The 6,696-nt window shown below is 38.8% G+C and overlaps 1 non-coding gene across 1 annotated transcript; it reads right to left on the reverse strand.

Moving 5' to 3' along the window:
* Nucleotides 1–1,092: 1,092 nt before the first annotated feature.
* LOC112774902 (small nucleolar RNA R71) lies at nt 1,093–1,201 on the reverse strand. The gene has a single exon (XR_003189356.1). It is a non-coding gene; the product is annotated as a small nucleolar RNA R71 (small nucleolar RNA).
* Nucleotides 1,202–6,696: the final 5,495 nt, after the last annotated feature.

Below are 6,696 nucleotides of genomic sequence, written 5' to 3' on the forward strand. Positions count from 1 at the left end.
TCAAATCTTTTTAAATTTTTTTTTCAAATCTTTTTCAAATTAAGTTTCAATCGTATCTTTTTCAAAATTAATTTCAAAATCTTTTCTAACTTCTTATCTTTTCAAAATTAAATTTCAAATCCTTTCCAACTAATCCTATCTTTTTGTTTCAATCATATCTTTTTCAAAACAACCTAACTAACGCTCTCTCTAATTTTCGAAAATCACCTTCCCTCTTTTTCAAAATTTCTTTTTAATTAACTATTTGTTTTAAATTTTAATTTGATTTAATTTTATTTTTCTTTTTAAATTTTTGAATTTTTATTTTAAATTCAATTTAAAAACAAAAATATTTTTATTTTAATTTATTTAATTTTCAAAATTCTCTCATCTCTCATCCCCTTCTGTTTATTTATTCATCTACTAACACCCCTCTTTCACCTAAGAATTCGAACTCATTCCTCTCCCTTGTGTTTGGATTCTTATCTTTTCCTTCCTCCATTATTCTCTTCTTATACTTACATAAGGAATCTCTATACTGTGACATAGAGAATTTTATATTTTCTGTTCTCTTCTTTTTCATATGAGCAGGAACAAGGATAAGAACATTCTTGTTAAAGCTGATCCTGAACCTGAAAGGACTCTGAAGAGGAAGCTAAGGGTAGCTAAAGCACAACTCTTTGGAGAAAATCTGATAGAAATTTTCGAAAAAGAAGGAGACATGGCCGAAAATAATAACAATGCAAGGAAGATGCTTGGTGACTTCACTGCACCAAATTCCAATTTACATGGAAGAAGCATCTGAATCCCTGCCATTAGAGCAAACAACTTTGAGCTGAAACCTCAATTAGTTTCTCTGATGCAACAAAACTGCAAGTTTTATGGACTTCCATCAGAAGATCCTTTTCAGTTCTTAACTGAATTCTTGCAAATCTGTGATACTGTTAAGACCAATGGGGTTGATCCGAGGTCTACAGGCTTATGCTTTTCCCGTTTGCTGTAAGAGACAGAGCTAGAATATGGTTGGACTCTCAACCTAAGGATAGCCTGAACTCTTGGGATAAGCTGGTCACGGCTTTCTTAGCCAAGTTCTTTCCTCCTCAAAAGCTTAGCAAGCTTAGAGTGGATGTTCAAACCTTTAAACAGAAGGAAGGTGAATCCCTCTATGAAGGTTGGGAGAGATACAAGGAACTGACCAAAAAGTGTCCTTCTGACATGCCTTCAGAATGGGCCATCCTGGATATATTTTATGATGGTCTGTCTGAATTATCTAAGATGTCATTGGACCATTCTGCAGGTGGATCCATTTACCTAAAAAAAATGCCTGCAGAAGCTCAAGAACTCATTGACATGGTTGCAACCAGTTCATGTACACTTCTGAAAGGAATCCTGTGAATAATGGGACGCCTCAAAGGAAGGGAGTTCTTGAAGTTGATACTCTGAATGCCATATTGGCTCAGAATAAAATATTGACTCAACAAGTCAATATGATCTCTCAGAGTCTGAATGGATGAAGGAATCATCCAACAGTACTAAAGAGGCCTCTTCTGAAGAAGAAGCTTATGATCCTGAGAACCCTGCAATAGCAGAGGTGAATTACATGGGTGAACCCTATGGAAACACCTATAATCCCTCATGGAGAAATCATCCAAATTTCTCATGGAAGGATCAACAAAAGCCTCAACAAGGCTTTAATAATGGTGGAAGAAACATGTTTAGCAATAGCAAGCCTTTTCCATCATCCATTCAACAACAGACAGAGAATTCTGAGCAGAATTCATCTAACTTAGCAAATATAGTCTCTGATCTATCTAAGGCCACTCTGAGTTTCATGAATGAAACAAGGTCCTCCATTAGAAATTTGGAGGCACAAATGGGCTAGCTGAGTAAAAGAGTCACTGAAACTCCTCCTAGTACTCTCCCAAGCAATACAGAAGAAAATCCAAAAAGAGAGTGCAAGGCCATAACCTTACTTGGTGTGGCCGAACCCAAAGAGGAGGAGAAGGACGTGAATCCTAGTGAAGAAGACCTCCTGGGACGTCCATTGACCTATAAGGAGTTTCCCTTTGAGGAACCAAAGGAATCTGAGGCTCATCTAGAGACCATAGAGATTCCATTGAACCTCCTTTTACCATTCATGAGCTCTAATGACTATTCATCTTCTGAAGAAGATGAAGACATTGCTGAAGAGCAAGTTGCTCAATATTTAGGAGCAATCATGAAGCTGAATGCCAAATTATTTAACAATGAGACTTGGGAGGATGAACCTCCATTGCTCATCAAGGAACTAAATGCCTTGGATCAGCAAACTCTACCTCAAAAGAAACAGGATCCTGGTAAATTCTTAATACCCTGTACCATAGGCACCATGACCTTTGAGAAGGCTCTGTGTGACCTGGGGTCAGGAATAAACTTAATGTCACTCTCTGTAATGGAGAAACTTGGGATCTTTGAGGTACAAGCTGCCAGAATCTCATTAGAGATGGCAGATAACTCAAGAAAAGAGGCTTATGGACTAGTAGAGGACGTGCTAGTAAAGGTTGAAGGCCTTTACATCCCTGCTAATTTCATAATCCTAGACACTGGGAAGGATGAGGATGAATCCATCATCCTTGGAAGATCCTTCCTAGCCACAGCAAGAGCTGTGATTGATGTGGACAGAGGAGAGTTGGTCCTTCAACTGAATGAGGACTACCTTGTATTTAACACTCAAGGTTCTCCTTCTGTAACCATGGAGAGGAAGCATGAAAAGCTTCTCTCACTGTAGAGTCAACCAAAGCCCCCACAGTCAAACTCTAAGTTTGGTGTTGGGAGGTTCCAACCTTGCTCTGATTATCTGTGAGGCTCCATGAGAGCTCACTGTCAAGCGATTGACATTAAAGAAGCACTTGTTGAGAGGCAACCCAATGTTATTTAATTATATTTAATTTTAATTTTATGTTTATTTTGTGTTTTATTAGGTTGATGATCATGTGGAGTCATAAAAACTACTGAAAAATAAAAATAGAATGAAAAATAGCATTAAAAATAGCACACCCTGGAGGAGGAGCATTCTGGCGTTTAAACGCCAGAAACAAGCATCTGTCTGGCGTTTAACGCCAGAAACAAGTAGCAGTCTGGCGTTAAACGCCAGGATTGCACAGCAAGGGCATTTTACACGCCTAATTAGAGCAGGGATGTTAAGTCCTTGACCCCACTGGATCTGTGGACCCCACAGGATTCCCACCTCTTCTTCTCTCTTCTTCACACCTTTCCACAACATTCTTCCCCAAAATAACCTCCACCAATCACCTCCAATTCCCCTCCAAAACCATCATACACCCACCTACACCCACCCACTCAAATTCAAACCATCACTCCTTCCTTTTCACACATCATAACCACCTTAAACCTCTAGTGGCCGAACCATTCACACACCTCCATCTCCTCCATTTTCTTCTTCTTCTACTACTTCCTTTCTTCTTTTGCTCGGGGACGAGCAAACCTTTTACGTTTGGTGTGGTAAAAAGCATTGCTTTTTGTTTTTTCATAACCATTAATGGCACTTAAGACCAGAGAAACCTCAAGAAAGAGGAAAGGGAAGACAAAAGCTTCCACCTCTGAGTCATGGGAGATGGAGAGATTCATCTCAAGGGTCCATAGCTCAGTGGTAGAGCATTTGACTGCACAACAAGAGAGCCCACTCATGGACATCAACAAGAGCATGTGGAAATTCCTCACCATGAAATCCCTGAGATGCCTCAGGGGATGCACATTCCTCCACAGAATTATTGGGAGCAAATCAACACCTCCCTAGGAGAATTAAGTTCCAACATGGGACAACTAAGGATGAAGCACCAAGAGCACTCCATCATCCCCCATGAGATTAGAGAAGATCAAAGAGCTATGAGGGAGGAGCAACAAAGACAAGGAAGAGACATAGAGGAGCTCAAAAGCACCATTGGTTCTTCAAGAAGAGGAATACGCCACCCTCACTAAGGTGGACCCGTTCCTTAATCTCCTTGTTCTTATTTTCCTGTTTTTCGTTTACTATGCTTTATGTTTTATTTATGTTTGTGTCTTTACTATATGATCATTAGTGTTTAAGTGTCTATGCCTTAAAGTTATGAATGTCCTATGAATCCATCACCTCTCTTAAATGAAAAATATTTTAATTACAAAAGAACAAGAAGTACATAGTTTCGAATTCATTCTTGAAACTAGTTTAATTATTTTGATGTGGTGACAATACTTTTTGTTTTCTGAATGAATGCTTGAACAGTGCATATGTCTTTTGATATTGTGGTTTATGAATGTTAAATATGTTGGCTCTTGAAGAATAAGGAAAAAGGAGAAATGTTATTTGATGATATGAAAAATCATAAAAATGATTCTTGAAGTAAGAAAAAGCAGTGAAGAATAAAGCTTGCAGAAAAAAAAATGCGAAAAAAAGAGAAAAAGAAAAAGCAAGCAGAAAAAGTCAAAAGCTCTTTAAACCAAAAGGCAAGAGCAAAAAGCCAATAGCCCTTAAAACCAAAAGGCAAGGGTAAAAAGGATCCAAGGCTTTGAGCATCAGTGGATAGGAGGGCCTAAAGGAATAAAATCCTGGCCTAAGCGGCTAAACCAAGCTGTCCCTAACCATGTGCTTGTGGCGTGAAGGTGTCAAGCCAAAAGCTTGAGACTGAGCGGTTAAAGTCAAGATCCAAAGCAAAAAAAAAAAGAGTGTGCTTAAGAACCCTGGACACCTCTAATTGGGGACTTTAGCAAAGTTGAGTCACAATTTGAAAAGGTTCACCCAATTATGTGTCTGTGGCATTTATGTATCCGGTGGTAATACTGGAAAACAAAGTGCTTAGGGCCACGGCCAAGACTCATAAAGTAGCTGTGTTGAAGAATCAACATACTGAACTAGGAGAATCAATAACACTATCTGAATTCTAAGTTCCTATAGATGCCAATCATTCTGAACTTCAAGGGATAAAGTGAGATGCCAAAACTATTCAAGAGGCAAAAAGCTACAAGTCCCGCTCATCTGATTAGAGCTAAGTTTCATTGATATTTTGGAATTCATAGTATATTCTCTTCTTTTTATCCTATTTGATTTTCAGTTACTTGGGGACAAGCAACAATTTAAGTTTGGTGTTGTGATGAGCGGATAATTTATACGCTTTTTGGCATTGTTTTTACATGGTTTTCAGTATGATTTAGTTAGTTTTTTGTATATTTTTATTAGTTTTTAAATAAAAATCATATTTATGGACTTTACTATGATTTTGTGTATTTTTCTGTGATTTTAGGTATTTTCTGGCTGAAATTGAGGGACTTGAGCAAAAATCAGATTCAGAGGTTGAGGAAGGACTGTAGATGCTGTTGGATTCTAACCTCCCTGCACTCAAAGTGGATTTTCTGGAGCTACAGAACTCCAAATGGTGTGCTCTTAATTGCGTTGGAAAGTAGACATCTAGGGCTTTCCAGAAATATATAATAGTTTATACTTTGCCTGAGTTTAGATGACACAAACTGGCGTTCAACGCCAGTTCCATGTTGCATTATGGAGTTAAACGCCAGAAACAGGTTGCAAAGTGGAGTTAAACACCAGAAACAGGTTACAAACTGGCGTTCAACTTCAAGAGAAGCCTCTACACATGAAGCTTTAATGCTCAGCCCAAGCACACACCAAGTGGGCCCCGGAAGTGGATTTCTGCATCATTTACTTATTTCTGTAAACCCTAGTAACTAGTTTAGTATAAATAGAACTTTTTACTATTGTATTTACATCTTTGGATTATCTTTTGATCCTTTGATCACGTTTAGGGGCTGGCCATTCGGCCATGCCTGAACCTTCATCACTTATGTATTTTCAACGGTAGAGTTTCTACACACCATAGATTAAGGTGTGGAGCTCTGTTGTTCTTCATGAATTAATGCAAAGTACTATTGTTTTTCTATTCAATTCAAGCGTATTCCTATTCTAAGATGTTCATTTGCACCCAAGAACATGATAAATGTGATGATTATGTGACGCTCATCACCATTCTCACCTATGAACGCATGCCTGACAACCACTTCCGTTCTACATGAAGATGAGATAGAATGAGTATCTCTTAGATATCTAATACAGGGGACCGAGTCCGAGATATTAGAGTCTTCATGGTATAAGTTAGAACCCATGGACGGCCATTCCTGAGATTCGGAAAGTCTAAACCTTGTCTGTGGTATTCCGAGTAAGATCTGGGAAGGGATGGCTGTGACGAGCTTCAAACTCCCGAGTGCTGGGCATAGTGACAGACGCAAAAGGATAGTAAATCCTGTTCTAGTATGATCGAGAACCGACAGATGATTAGCCATACAGTGACAGCGCATTGGACCATTTTCACAGAGAGGACGGGATGTAGCCATTGACAACGGTGATGCCCAACATACAGCTTGCCATGGAAGGGAGTAGGAATGATTGGATGAAGACAGTAGGAAAGCAGAGGTTCAGGAGGAACGAAAGCATCTCTATACGCTTATCTGAAATTCTCACCAATGAATTATATAAGTATCTATATCCTAGTTTATATTTTATTTATATTTTTATTATCAAAACTCTATAACCATTTGAACCCGCCTGACTGAGATTTACAAGGTGACCATAGCTTGCTTCAAGCCGACAATCTCCGTGGGATCGACCCTTACTCACGTAAGGTTTATTACTTGGACGACCCAGTACACTTGCTGGTTAGTTGTGCGAAGTTG

The sequence above is a fragment of the Arachis hypogaea genome, chromosome 18 (genome assembly GCF_003086295.3).
Source record: "Arachis hypogaea cultivar Tifrunner chromosome 18, arahy.Tifrunner.gnm2.J5K5, whole genome shotgun sequence".
In the NCBI taxonomy this organism is placed as follows: domain Eukaryota; kingdom Viridiplantae; phylum Streptophyta; class Magnoliopsida; order Fabales; family Fabaceae; genus Arachis; species Arachis hypogaea.